This window comes from Corythoichthys intestinalis, chromosome 19, assembly GCF_030265065.1.
Source record: "Corythoichthys intestinalis isolate RoL2023-P3 chromosome 19, ASM3026506v1, whole genome shotgun sequence".
Lineage (NCBI taxonomy): Eukaryota > Metazoa > Chordata > Actinopteri > Syngnathiformes > Syngnathidae > Corythoichthys > Corythoichthys intestinalis.
Genome location: NC_080413.1, coordinates 40,864,893 through 40,878,901, shown reverse-complemented (window position 1 = coordinate 40,878,901; position 14,009 = coordinate 40,864,893).

Genomic DNA, 14,009 nt, shown 5'->3' with positions numbered 1-14,009 from the left:
AGTCTCAAATATTTTTTCACATTCAAACCTTTTTTTCTACGATTGAGTTTTTAAAAAATTTTTGATTGAAGTGATTTTTCTTTTGAAAATATTTTTTTTTGTTTGGAGCAAATTATTTTTTGATTGAATAATAAAGACACAAATGTCCTAGCCAAAATGTGGTCCAAACGCAAAATTACATGACTTCAATCAGAAATGGTGTTTCAATCCCCCCCAAAAAATGACTTTAATCAAAAAAAAAATTTTTCAATCAAAGAAAAATAGTTTTAAAATATTTTTTTTTGAGTTTCAAATTTATTTTTGCATTCAAACATTTTTTTTGATTGAAATGATGTTTTCTTCGATTGAAAATATATATTTTGATTGAAGCAAATTTTTATTTGATTGAAGCAACTTTTTTTTTTTTGATTGAATAATAAAGACACAAATCTACCTCCATACAACAACAGGTGTTGTGCCGAAAAATAGCCGCCCTGCGTGAAATGTCTCACCTGACGAGAGCGCCCACACGGAAACGACTTTCTTGTACCATGAATATGTATTATTTACCCTGCTTGAACTAATAAATGTCATACCTGTGTGATTGTCATTGGGATATGGTCGTGAAAACCTGTAGAGTGTAGACTAATACATTTCTGTTCAAAGATGGTTATCGGGCCCAGTCCACGATTTGTTACTTAAATACAGTATTAATTTTTTGTGTAATTTAATTATTTAAAACTGATCTTACACTCGTAAATCCATTACTGTAATACGTCCATGAAAACATTTGATGTTTTCACGTCAATAAAGCGTTATACAGTAAATAAGCGCTCCCGTCAGGGGGGACATTTCACGCGGGGCAGCTATTTTTCGGGACGCACCGGCCCGTTGTCGATCAAGTTTCATTTTACAATCGTGACAACGGTGACGCTCAGCTAACCAAATGTCAGTTAATATTCGGGCCGGTGCCGATTTTGGGTACCCGACTCCTCATCGTGACATAAACTGGAGTACGATTGGAAATTTTGTGGGCATCAAATATGGATCTGGCGACTGGATCGACCAAAGCTTTTCCAAATAACGGCTTTTATGCAACTCATCCGATATCAAATATAACGATGCTAAGAGTGTCGTCATGATCGTAAGGTCAAAAGGGGATAAACAATTGGTCTTCCCTGACTTTAAGTTGGCTGGTCAAGTGTTAAAGTCCTGCAGTCAGGTGAAATACCTCGGCCATATGATCACCGACATGCTGACAGACAATGAGGACATATTTCGCCAATGCCGTTCTCTATATGTCCAAGCGAATATCCTTTACCGTAAATTTGGTCAGTGCTCTGATGAGGTCAAGGTGGCCCTTTTTAAGGCCTATTGTACACCACTCTACACTGCGCATCTGTGGTCTAATTATAACAAAGCAAATTTCCAGAGATTACAAGTGGCATATAACGATTCCCTGAGAATCTTGTTGAAAAGGCCCAGATGGAGCAGTGCTTCAGAAATGTTTGTAGCAGCTCGGGTGAATACCCTCCAGTCTGTTTTAAGGATATACATGTTTAATTTTATCAGTTGTCTGAATGTTTCAAAAAATGTGATTGTGTTGGGCCTGACCAACATTTTGTACTGCTGTACACACTACTTGTCACGGTTTTGGAGGCACTGGTATATGTGCCTTCTAAATGTGGGTTGCTAGGAGACCCAGTTCTGTGTTATTGTTTTACTATTTCTTCATTCTTATTTTATTCTTTATCTTTCTTAATCGATTACTGTGTTGTTGGACCTTGAGTCTGTTAATAAAAATCTAATCTAATCTAATCTAATCTAATCTATCTGTCTGTCTGTCTGTCTGTCTGTCTGTCTGTCTGTCTGTCTGTCTGTCTGTCTGTCTGTCTGTCTGTCTGTCTGTCTGTCTGTCTGTCTGTCTGTCTGTCTGTCTGTCTATCTATCTATCTATCTATCTATCTATCTATCTATCTATCATCCAATGAGTTTACAGCGTCTGAAAGCACCGGGGCTTCCATAATTTGCAAGTGAATCCACCTTTAGAAACTGCGATCATTGACAATACAGACACAAAATGACGGACAATATGGCGGCACAATACAGCGGTCATGTGATTGTGTGACGTTGGTGATTGGGGTCTATAGCTGGAACAGCGGTGAGTCTGGAGTTCCAGGCTAATATTTACTCCGTTACATTTACTTGAGTAACTTTTTGAGAAAAATGTATTTCTAAGAGTAATTTTACTAAGCCATACTTTTTACTTTTAATTGAGACGTGTAAAGAAGAAACTCTACTCTTACTTGTTTGAAAATACACGGCATTTCATTAAAAGAAGGGAAAAGAATGTCACCAAAAGCTTTTTTTTGATGGGAAACGATGGGCAACAATAGTCGCTAAATTTTTTTCCTTTTATTCTACATATTAGATTTTCTCTTTGTTTTGCCAGACGCCAACAGTGGCTCTCTACCAGTTTCACCAATGAGAAGTTGCAACAATAATAGCATCACTCAATTATGCCAATCTTGCTTGCAATCAAGCCTGCCGTTCTATGATCACGCCAGCCTGTTCAATCATGTGGCGTCTTTAAAGCACTGTAAAAAATTAAGTATTTAACAGACAGTGAGGAAAATAAGTATTTGACCACTCTGCGACTTTGTTCTCCCACTTAGAAATGATGGGCGGGTCTAACATTTTCATGTTTTCATGGTAGGTGCACTGTGAGAGACAATCTAAAAAAAATTCCAGAAATCACACTTTGATTTCTTAACAATTAATTTGTATTATACTTGTTCTGTACTTCCTCAAGCTAAGTACATTTAGGGCCGAGACTGGAACAACACTTCTTTATTTCAGTGTGCTTCTCAACACATGTGCACACGACTCATCATGGAGGTTCCTTTTTACCGTAATACAACACCCACAGGGATCGCTTAACTATGGCAACAGCAATGTGACATAAATATGTTACAATACTGCTGCAAATGAGTATTTGAACACGTGTCAATTAGCTACAATTTTGAGCCTCAATGACACGTTACTCGCCTCTCAATAGTCCAACTCCAATCCACTTATTCTCCTAAAGAGCAGCTGAAGAGCTTTTCGAATTTTGGTGTATTTTACGAATATAAACTTTGGACGAGTTCCTCAAAACAACCATGTCATTTTTAATGTGTAACTTTTTTTTTTTTTTTTTTTAGGTTTTGTGCACTCCGTTAATAGTTCCTCCCCAAACCCGGAAGTGTGACGTAAATTCCTCAACGCAACAGAAGACAATCCACAGCGAGCATAGCAGCAGCGATATCAGTGATATTTCAACCAAAAGTAACCATTAAGGATTGCTCTTTAGTGACGCTAATGATGGCGAAGGCTTCCAGGAAAGATGATCTACAATTAATCCCCTACATGTTTGAACCTGAGGCGTCAGACGACGATTTACTCTATGTTACTCTGAGTCTGCAACAGAAGACAATCCACAACGAGCATAGCAGCAGCAACGATATCAGTGATATTTCAACCAAAAGTAACCATTAAGGATTGCTCTTTCGTGACGCTAATGATGGCGAAGGCTTCCAGGAAAGATGATCTACAATTAATCCCTACATGTTTGAACCTGAGGCGTCAGACGACGATTTACTCGGCACAGCATACGTTGGCGATGACGCAGGTTGGGAGCTCGACACTTTACGAAAGAAAGAGTGGTGGGCATATGAGATCCACCGTTAGAGCGATAATGAGAAGATGGAAGAAGCTAAACATGACTGTCAATCTCCCTCAGACTGGGACTTCATGCAAGGTCTGCCTCGTAGGGTCCCAGTGATCCTAAGAATGGTGCGGAATCAGCCAAGAACTACACAGGAGGAGCTGGGACCACCACTTCCAAGGTTACTTTTGGTAATATACGAGGACGTCATGGTTTAAAATCATGCATGGCACGGAAGTGTCCCCTGCTTAAACCAGCGCATGTCCAGGCCTGTTTTAAGTTTGCCAATGACCATTTGGATGATCCAGATGTGCCTTGGGAGAAAGTCATGTTGTCATATGAGATCAAAATGGAACACTCATAGTGTTAGTTAATGATGAGTACCATTCCAAGAACACCATCCCTACTGTGCAGCATGGGGGTGGTAGCATCATGCTTTGGGGGTGTTTTTCTGCACATGGGACTGGAGGACTGCACAGTATTATGGTGAGGTTGACCAGGGCCATGTATTGTGAGATTTTGGGGGAAAAAACCCTTCCCTCAGTTACAGCATTAAAAGTCGGTCTTGACTGGGTCTTCCAACATGTCAAATTGGCCAAAAGCAGACAGCCAGAATTATCAAGGAGTGGCTTCGTAAAAAGCATATCAAGGTTCTGGAGGGCCCTAGCCAGTCTTCAGACCCAAACCCAATAGAAAATCTTTGGAGGAAGCTCAAACTCCCATGTTTCTCAGTGACAGCTCAGAAACCTGACTGATCAAGAAAAGATCTGTGTGGAGCAGTGGTACAAAATCCCTGCTGCAGTCAGTGCAAACCAGGGGTCGTGTTAACCGAATATTTTATGTCGTTGACCGTTTTTTTAAAACGGTGACGGAAAAAAGTGAAGTCCATCCGTCATTTTGACAGGTTGCAATTCACACCCCAGACCACAGGATGGCGAGTGAGCATATTAATAAGCTATTGTCTCTCTTGATGCATGACGTCCCTGGCCTTACTCGGAAAAATGTCCGAACTAGCATTCAGGTGTAGCAAACACGGAAACGTTAGGAAGCTTTGGAGAGCATTGTCTAAGGCTAAGTTCATTCTGCAGGTCTTAATGCACGAATCCAATTTTTTTCGTGTTTTTCCGACTCAAGTCAGGCATTAACTTGACGGTCTGAACGGGACAAGTCACATAGAAGTGGACCATTTCAAATCCGATCTGGGTCATTTTTTTTTTTATGTGGTTCAAATCCAATCTGGGCCACATTATTCCAGACTGTCGCGGCGGTCTGTACCGTCCAGTGTCCCAAATCCAATTTCAGTTGTGCGTTATTAGCGCCAAGCTTGCAGTGAAAACGGCTTGACAACAGTCATAAAAAAATAAAAATGAGTTGAAGATAAGCATGAGAATGATCGGTTTTCTCTCTGCTCTATGTGAGCTATATTTCAACATTTCCTACACGGCCGACAGTCGGGAGAGGGGTCTGGCTGCAGCCCGTCTTGGAGAGTCAGGGCAAACTGCCCGTATGTGTGTGTGACATGCACGGACAGTGCGAGCATGCTATCGATGCATATAAACTGTGAATATAAGCCTAAACGGGGATTATTTATGTCTGTTATTTGTGTCCTCCTTTTGAAAAGCAAAATATGATAGCCCTGGAATGACGGATGACTTGTCATTTGTTTTGATGCTTCTGCGCACAGGCGCGTGTCGGACTGCGAATTAGAGCGCATGCGTAATACTTGAATGGTCTCAATGGACAAAGGCAGTCCGAACGGGCACGCCAAAAAAACGGATATGACAAAAAAATCGGATTTGTGCATTAAGACCTGTAGTATGAACGTAGCCTAATTGAATGAGCAGGGACAAACAGCTTGGAGTCAGAAGTACGTGCGCTATTCTCAAACCTGAACGCATCCCTAGTCTTGGATAACAAATCAACAGAGCAGAGAGTAGACACAACATGGCTGGTAGTTTCTTCAATTTATTCAGAGTTGAGTTAGGCTACGTTCATACTACAGGTCTTAATGCACGAATCCGATTTGTTGTCATATCCGTTTTTTTGGCGTGCCGTTCAGACTGCCTTAGTCCATTGACTGTCATTACCCGATCGTGACGGATGCATCGATTGTGACGGTTTGCTACTGCGCACGCGCAGATCAACGCCATTTTCTCCCGAGGGATGACGGGAGATATAGATTTATGCGTTACGCTCGGACATTGAGGGTTTTTTATGCGTGTGTGTACGCCGCTATCTTCGAGTGGCATGAAATGCTTGAATATGTCTTAATAGATACTTCGAGTGATCCGAGAAGATGAATGTGGATACCTAGCATCTTCTAAGGTACCTGGTCGACGGAACGCTTCCAACTACTCAAGTGGGGCGCCGTAAGATTCGACAAATGGTGCGTGATTTCATTGTTAAAAGTAAAACTGATGTTATACTGGCAATTTGTGTTATAAGTCTGAAAAGAGGGTCATGAATATATGAGCCTCTACGTTTTTTTAATCCTTTTATAGGCCAAGTGACTATTTTTTATGCCATTTAAAAAACGCAGCTCCATAAGCTATTTATAAAGATATTTAAATAATTGAAAAAAAGAGGCACTTTTTCTATTTTTGTTTTTTAAGTAGAAAATGAGAAAAATATGAGATGTTAAAATAAAAATAAGTGAAACTGTTGTGAATGTCAGGTGGGAGAAGGTCCAGAGCTGAGTTTTATTTATTTATTTATTTATTATTATTGATCTCTGTCAGGTGGTGGTCATTTTAATCTACTGAATTTTAAGAATCTCTTTGCTTTTTAATTTTCGTCCAACAGATAAAAGACCCCCCAATAAAATATATGCGCCTGGTCATCAAGTCAAAGGGGAAGCAGACTATCCTCATGGAGTGTCAAAATAACTGTTAAGTTGTGATCAGGAAAAGCAGAGGACCCAGTTGCAGAGGCGGTTTAGTTTTTATTAACAAAGTTTCAAAAAGAAAAAATTCTCATTAAAGGCAAAACACTAAAAAAAGAATACTCAGGGAGCTTGGCCCTCTCAGGAGTGAGGCTACTAGGCGGTAGTTCTGGAATCTTCTGGCAACTGGTTGGTGTTTGGCCTGTGCTTAAAAAAGCTCAATCAATAAGCCACAGGTGTTGCCTGTTAGCCTCGCCCCTGAGGAGACCGGTCCCTCTCGCACCTGTGCAGCCTGCAGACAGAGAGGAAGGCATAAATGCTGAACATGGCACAGGATCATAACAGTACCCCCCCCTTAATGGGCGCCACCAGGCGACCTACCAGGCTTATCTGGGAACTTTGCATAAAAATCACGTAGCAGTTGCAGGTCGAGGATGAGGGCGCGCCCAATCCATGAGCGCTCCTCGGGGCCGTACCCCTCCCAGTCGACGAGGTACTGAAAACCTCGGCCTCGCCTGCGGACATCCAGGATCCGGTTGACTGTGAAGGCTGGGTGCCCGTCGACGAGACGTGGGGGAGGCGGTGGAGGCGCTGGAGGCTGAAGGGGACTCTCTGTGACTGGCTTTAGGAGGGAAACGTGGAAGACCGGGTGGATATTGAGAGAGGCAGGGAGAGTAAGGCGAATAGCACTGGGGTTCAGGATCTTCTCAATAGGATATGGACCAATGTATCTGGGGGTCAGCTTTCGGGAATCCGTTTGTAGAGGTAGGTCTTTTGTGGAGAGCCAGACCTGTTGGCCAACCTTATAATCGGGAGCTGGGATGCGGTGCCGATCCGCCCAACGCCGGTTCCGCTCTGCTGTCCGGCCCAGAGCAGCTCTCGTCTCCCGCCAGACGCGTCGGACTCTCCTGAATTGGGCCTGAACAGAGGGCACTGCTGTATCAGACTCCTGCGTGGGGAACAAAGGGGGCTGGAAGCCATGGTTGACCATGAATGGTGACAGGCCCGTAGCGGTGCTTACCAGGGTGTTATGGGCGTACTCTACCCATGGTAAATGGGAGGCCCAGGAGGAGGGGAGCTGGGAAGCGCAGGGAGGCCTCCAGGTCCTGGTTGGTGCGCTCTGCTTGTCCATTGGATTGGGGGTGGTAACCTGACGACAGGCTGGTCGTGGTGCCCAGAGCCCGACAGAAAGCCTTCCACACCTGGGACACAAACTGGGGCCCCCTGTCGGAAACGATGTCTTGGGGGATTCCATGTAGTCTTATCACGTGTTTGACTAGGTGGTTGGCGGTATCCCAGGGAGTGGGGAGTTTCGGGAGTGGGACAAAGTGGACTGCTTTGGAGAATCTGTCAACAATGGTCAATATGGTATCGTTTCCCTCAGAGGGGGGCAGGCCGGTAACAAAGTCCATGGCAATATGGGACCAGGGGCGTGGAGGAACGGGCAAAGGATGAAGGAGGCCTGCCGGGGGTCTGTGCGAGGATTTATTGCGGACGCACACAGTGCACGCAGCGACGAATGTTCGCGTGTCGACTGCCATGGAGGGCCACCAGAATCGCTGCTGAATCAGGGTGAGCGTGCGATTGACCCCTGGGTGACACGCTATCCGAGAGGCGTGACCCCATGTGAGCACGGAGGATCTGGCTGCCAAGGGAACGAACAAGCGGCGGGGAGGACATCCATCTGGCGCCTGCTGGTCACGGAGGGCGTCGAGGACTTCCTGCTCCACCTTCCAACGCACAGCCCCCACCACGCAGTCAGGGGCCAGTATGGTCTCGCAGGGAGCCTCCCCCTCCTCAAGGGCAAACTGCCGGCAGAGGGCGTCAGGTTTGACGTTCCTTGAGCCCGGCCTGTAGGTGAGTGAAGTTGAAGCGGCCCAGGAAGAGTGCCCAGCGTGCCTGTCGTGAGTTCAAACGACGGGCCGAGCGGAGGTAAGAGAGGTTCTTGTGATTCGTCCACACGACGAAAGGATGAGACGCCCCCTCCAGCCAGTGCCTCCATTCCTGTAGCGCCAGAACCACCGCCAACAACTCCCGGTTCCCCACATCATAATTCCGTTCTGCCGGAGAGAGGCGTCGAGAGAAGAATGCGCAGGGGTGGAGTTTGTTGTCCGCAGAGGCACGCTGGGAGAGGACGGCCCCGACCCCGGTGTTCGAGGCATCAACCTCGACCACAAACTGCCGTTCGGTGTCTGGGTGAACAAGAACAGGCGCGTTAACAAACATTCTTCAGCTTATCAAAAGCGGTCTGTGCTTCCGTAGACCAGGCAAAACTGACCTTGGTTAATGTGAGGCGAGTGAGAGGGGCTGCCAGAAAGCTATAATTGCGGATGAATCTGCGGTAAAAATTTGCAAAACCGAGGAAGCGCTGCAATTGTTTGCGAGTAGAGGGAACAGGCCATTCCCTAACCGCCTCTACCTTAGACGGGTCAGCCCGGAGCCTTCCCTTTTCTACCACATAGCCCAAGAAGCTTACTGAGGGTACATGAAATTCACATTTCTCCGCCTTGACATACAGTTTATTTCGCAGGAGCCGTGACAATACGTCCCTGACATGAGTTATGTGTTCCTCTAGTGAGCGGGAGAAAATCAGGATGTCATCCAAGTATACAAAAACAACACGATTTAGTAGGTCTCGTAACACGTCATTAACTAAAGCCTGAAATACCGCGGGTGCATTTGTGAGGCCGAATGGCATGACTAAATACTCAAAATGGCCTAAGTGTGTATTAAATGCCGTTTTCCACTCATCCCCTTCGCGAATACGGACGAGGTGGTAAGCATTCCGAAGATCGAGTTTGGAAAAAAGGCATGCTTCATGTAACTGGCTGAATGCAGAGTTCAGGAGAGGGAGAGGATACTTATTCTTAACAGTTATATCATTTAGGCCTGTGTAGTCTATACATGGTCGGAGTGTCTTGTCTTTTTTCTCAACAAAGAAAAAAACAGCCCCCACTGGAGACGAGGATGGCCGGATAAGACCGGCCGCTAGAGATTCGGTGATGTAGGTTTCCATGGCTTCACGTTCCGGTTTCGAGAGATTATACAGTCGTTTAGTGGGAAGTGGTGCACCAGGGTGCAAGTTTATTGCACAGTCATATGGGCGATGGGGTGGTAAAGAGCCAGCAGAGGCTTTACTGAAAACCTCTTGTAGATCGTGATACTCAGCTGGAACATTAGTCAAGTTTATTACCTTGGGCGACTGGTCAGGGCGGCAGGTCCTGACAGGAACAGCCGATTGGAGGCAGTAGGCGTGGCAATGCTGACTCCAGCTGCGGATCGTAGTAGTCGTCCAGTCCACGTGAGGATTGTGCATCTTGAGCCATGAGATACCCAAAATAATAGGGCTTAATGGTGAGGCAATCACAAAAAATTCAATATACTCATGGTGATTACTGGACAGGACCAGCTTCAGCGGTCCAGTCTTGTGCGTGACCACTTCCAGAAGGTGGCCATCGACAGCGTGCACCTCCTTGGGGTTGGTCAATTTGTGAATTGGGAGGCAATGCTTTTTTACATAATTTGAGTCAATAAAATTGTCGTCTGCCCCGGAGTCCACTAGGACTTTGACTGAGAGAGTATGTTCGGGTCCGTGGATCATACCTGTTAACTGGATGCGAGATGTGGAGGATGAAGACACATGGCTCATCAGAGACCTCCTAGCGTGGTCCTTTGGCGTCTCGAGACAGCGGTCAATGTAGTGTCCTCGTTGGCCGCAGTAAAGGCATAGCCTCTCCCGAATACGCCTCTGCCTTTCAGCCTGGGTGAGGCGTGTTCGTCCTAATTGCATTGGTTCGATCAAAGAAGGCTGTTGTGACTTGCATGCACCAGGGGCGTCACTGAGGGTTGGGGAGGTGGGCTCCGGGCTGCTCAGCTGGGGTGCGGTGGTAGGTCGCCATCTCCTGGGTGGCCTCCGTTCTCTGCTCCTTTCTCTCAACCTATTGTCCAGGCGTATTGCAAGTTCAATGAGAGAATTAAGAGGGACTATCCTCCCGTACTGCCAGCTCATCCTTGATTTCCCCAGCTAGCCCCCTGACGAAGATTGTCTGTAATGCCGAATCCCCCCACCCACTTTCTGCTGCCAGGATGCGGAAATTGATAGCATACTGAGAAACTGGTTGGTTTCTCTGAGTGAGGTCGAGTAATTGTCCAGCTGCCTGTCTGCCCTTGACGGGGTGATCAAACACTCTCCTCATCTCGCTCGTAAAAAGCCCGTAGTCATTAACAATATCTTGCCGTGACGAAATGGCTAGCGACCAGGCTGCCGCTTGTCCGGTGAGCAAACTCATAATAAAGGCAATCTTTGACTGTACAGTGGAATATGTGGCAGGTTGTTGACTGAAGACAAAGGAACACTGGTGAAGAAATTGTGAACACGTACCTAGATCCCCCGAGTACCTGGCTGGAATGGGAATGTATGGTTCCCTGGCTTGTGAAGCAGGGGTAGTGATCTGGTTAGCTGCTGGTTCAGGTGGAGAGGGAGCGGCAGGTGGTGTGGGAGGCTCGTTTCTTGATGCCAATTGGTTTCCCAGTTGTGACACACTTGACGCGAGTTGTTGCAGGTGCTCCATTACTTGGTTCAGGCAGGTCTCATGCCGAGTCATCTTTGCAGCCTGGCGGGATAGCGCTAGTTTCAATTCTTTCGTCTCTGCTGGGTCCATGATGTGGCCAGAAGATTCTGTTAAGCTGTGATCAGGAAAAGCAGAGGACCCAGTTGCAGAGGCGGTTTAGTTTTTATTAACAAAGTTTCAAAAAGAAAAAATTCTCATTAAAGGCAAAACACTAAAAAAAGAATACTCAGGGAGCTTGGCCCTCTCAGGAGTGAGGCTACTAGGCGGTAGTTCTGGAATCTTCTGGCAACTGGTTGGTGTTTGGCCTGGGCTTAAAAAAGCTCAATCAATAAGCCACAGGTGTTGCCTGTTAGCCTCGCCCCTGAGGAGACCGGTCCCTCTCGCACCTGTGCAGCCTGCAGACAGAGAGGAAGGCATAAATGCTGAACATGGCACAGGATCATAACAATAACTCTGGTACTGGGAACTAGAGCGGCGTCGAGGGCACGCAACAAAGCCATTTCTAGCTTCTATTGGCCAACAATGATTCAGGACATCAATGAATGGGTAAATGCCTTAATTGAGCAACTAAGTTAAATCAGAAGCGTTACATGAAATTTATTTCATCTAAAGTAATGATTTATATTGAAGCACAAATGGATTGTTTTCACTTCTCAACAGACATTACAATATTAGAACATCCTGCTTTTCAGAATTGTAGAAATATTGTAAATAAATTTGTTTTTTTTATTTCTGAAAAATTATCAAATATTGTCACATTTTTAAAGCCTTTTTGGTGGTCTGTTTTTCATTTTGTGACACTTATGTCAAAGAACATTGGGAGGTATTGGGCATGGATTTATTTGCATTTCTTTTTAAAGGCATGGGCACAGATTTGCCTTCTGGACAGAGAAAGCGTCCCCCTCTTCTTCAGGGAACTCTACAGCCTGTCTTCAGGGTTCCAAAGGCAACCCCCTCTATATCTTACTAAACTTCAATCAGACAGGTAAAAGAAAACTACAAGATAATCAATTAATGTTGATAAGGGGAATGGTCATCACTGCAATTGATGGCTTACCTGGTAATAACATTCACCTGCATGTCATGTGCAAATTATGTTTTCTTTGAAAGGTTGAGGATGACACTGACAGCTGCCTAATCCTGGACATAATTTCCTTTGATCTAAATTGAGGACATAACTGCTAAACTAGTAATTATAATCAGAGGCAGGGCCCAATGAGGCAGTATTGCACAGGGAGTTTAGTAATTGTCATGAGAAGCCAATTACATTTTAAACGTTTGTTTTTTAATAAATTTGATACTTTTTCATTGTCGGCTCACCTATATTTTACAGTTGCCAGAAGTATTGACTGCCAACATACATGAAAAAGTTGTCCTTCGGGAAGGTGACCGTGCTATATGCACATTGGCTCTTGTGTGCTCCAGAATCAGAGACCTTGGTTCTCCAGTCTTCTTCAGAAGACGGGCACATTTTAAATGGCTTAACAGTAAGTACTTCAGTAAAATGCAATGACATGTACTTTTTTTGTGCTGTTGTCACATTTGTCTACAAGCTTTATATATATATATATATATTTATATATATATATATATATAAATGTGATTTTTATTTTTTATTTTTTTTTTTTTTTTTAATCCCACAGGTGTCTGGACATGGAGCAGGTTCTGTGCAGAATTCAGGAGAGAGTATTACAACATGTACACCATTGAGATCTGCCATGGGTATGGGGAGCAGTTCAAACAATCCCCACAAGGTGAGTTGCACTGTGTAAGCATATCTTGGTGTCATTAGAGACAATATCTCAACATAGCATAGACATGGTGGAAAAGCCACAGTGCTTGGAAACGGTATTTCTCAGTGTTTTTATGTTCTTTTATAGGATTTGTTGGAGAGGAGAAAAGGGGTAAAGTAACGGCGTTTTACTGAGAGGAGGAAACACCTACAGGATACTGCAGTTGTTCCTGCTGTCCAATGCATTAAACTTTAATGTTTCTGTTTGAGTCTGTTCTACACATGCACATTAAAACTGTTTCAGCTTAAGGCATTTTGTTTTCTTCAATCTACGGCATAATCATTGGATGCTTTCCTATGAAACTTTATTTTTTTCCTAAATTTAATACAGCAATAAATGTCACCTTACAGCTTTTATTTGTTTATTCACCTTCTCTACTGTTTATCCTCAAGAGTATTTCTAATTATATTTATGCATTTTTAGGTTTGTATTATGTATTTTGGACTATACTGGACTGTCTCAGAAAATTAGAATACACAATATTCTAATTTTCTGAGACAGTCCTGTACATTAATCCACCATTTAAAGCAGGGGTGTCCAAACGTTTTGCAAAGGGGACCAGATTTGGCGTGGTAAAAATGTGGGGGGCCGACCTTGGCTGACGTCCTTTACATAGAACAATATACAGGACTGTCTCAGAAAATTAGAATATTGTGTATTCTAATTTTCTGAGACAGTCCAGTAGAATGACTGCCACATAGTTTTCAGTGTTATCATAAATTTTCTGTTGTTCTTCCCTAAAGCTGTCAGACTGTTGAACTCTTGCCATGCTCCGTATACCCCCAATATTACTGGACTACTATGATCATGTCTAGATACCTCACGCACATCTTAGCCCCTAACAAGCCCAAGTCAGCCAACTGCTAAATTGTTTTAGTAGTTACATATTTTTATACTTCTATCCAGCGTTTTTGTCTTTCTTGCTTGTTATTTTTGTATGCACCTTACAATTGTGCTCTTTTATACTCACTCTGCATTTATATTGGCTTTTAAAACGGGACCTGAGTTCTAATTTCTCACCATTAACATGTAAATGTGAACTGATGAGACAATAAAAATCCTTGAATCCTTATAAAATG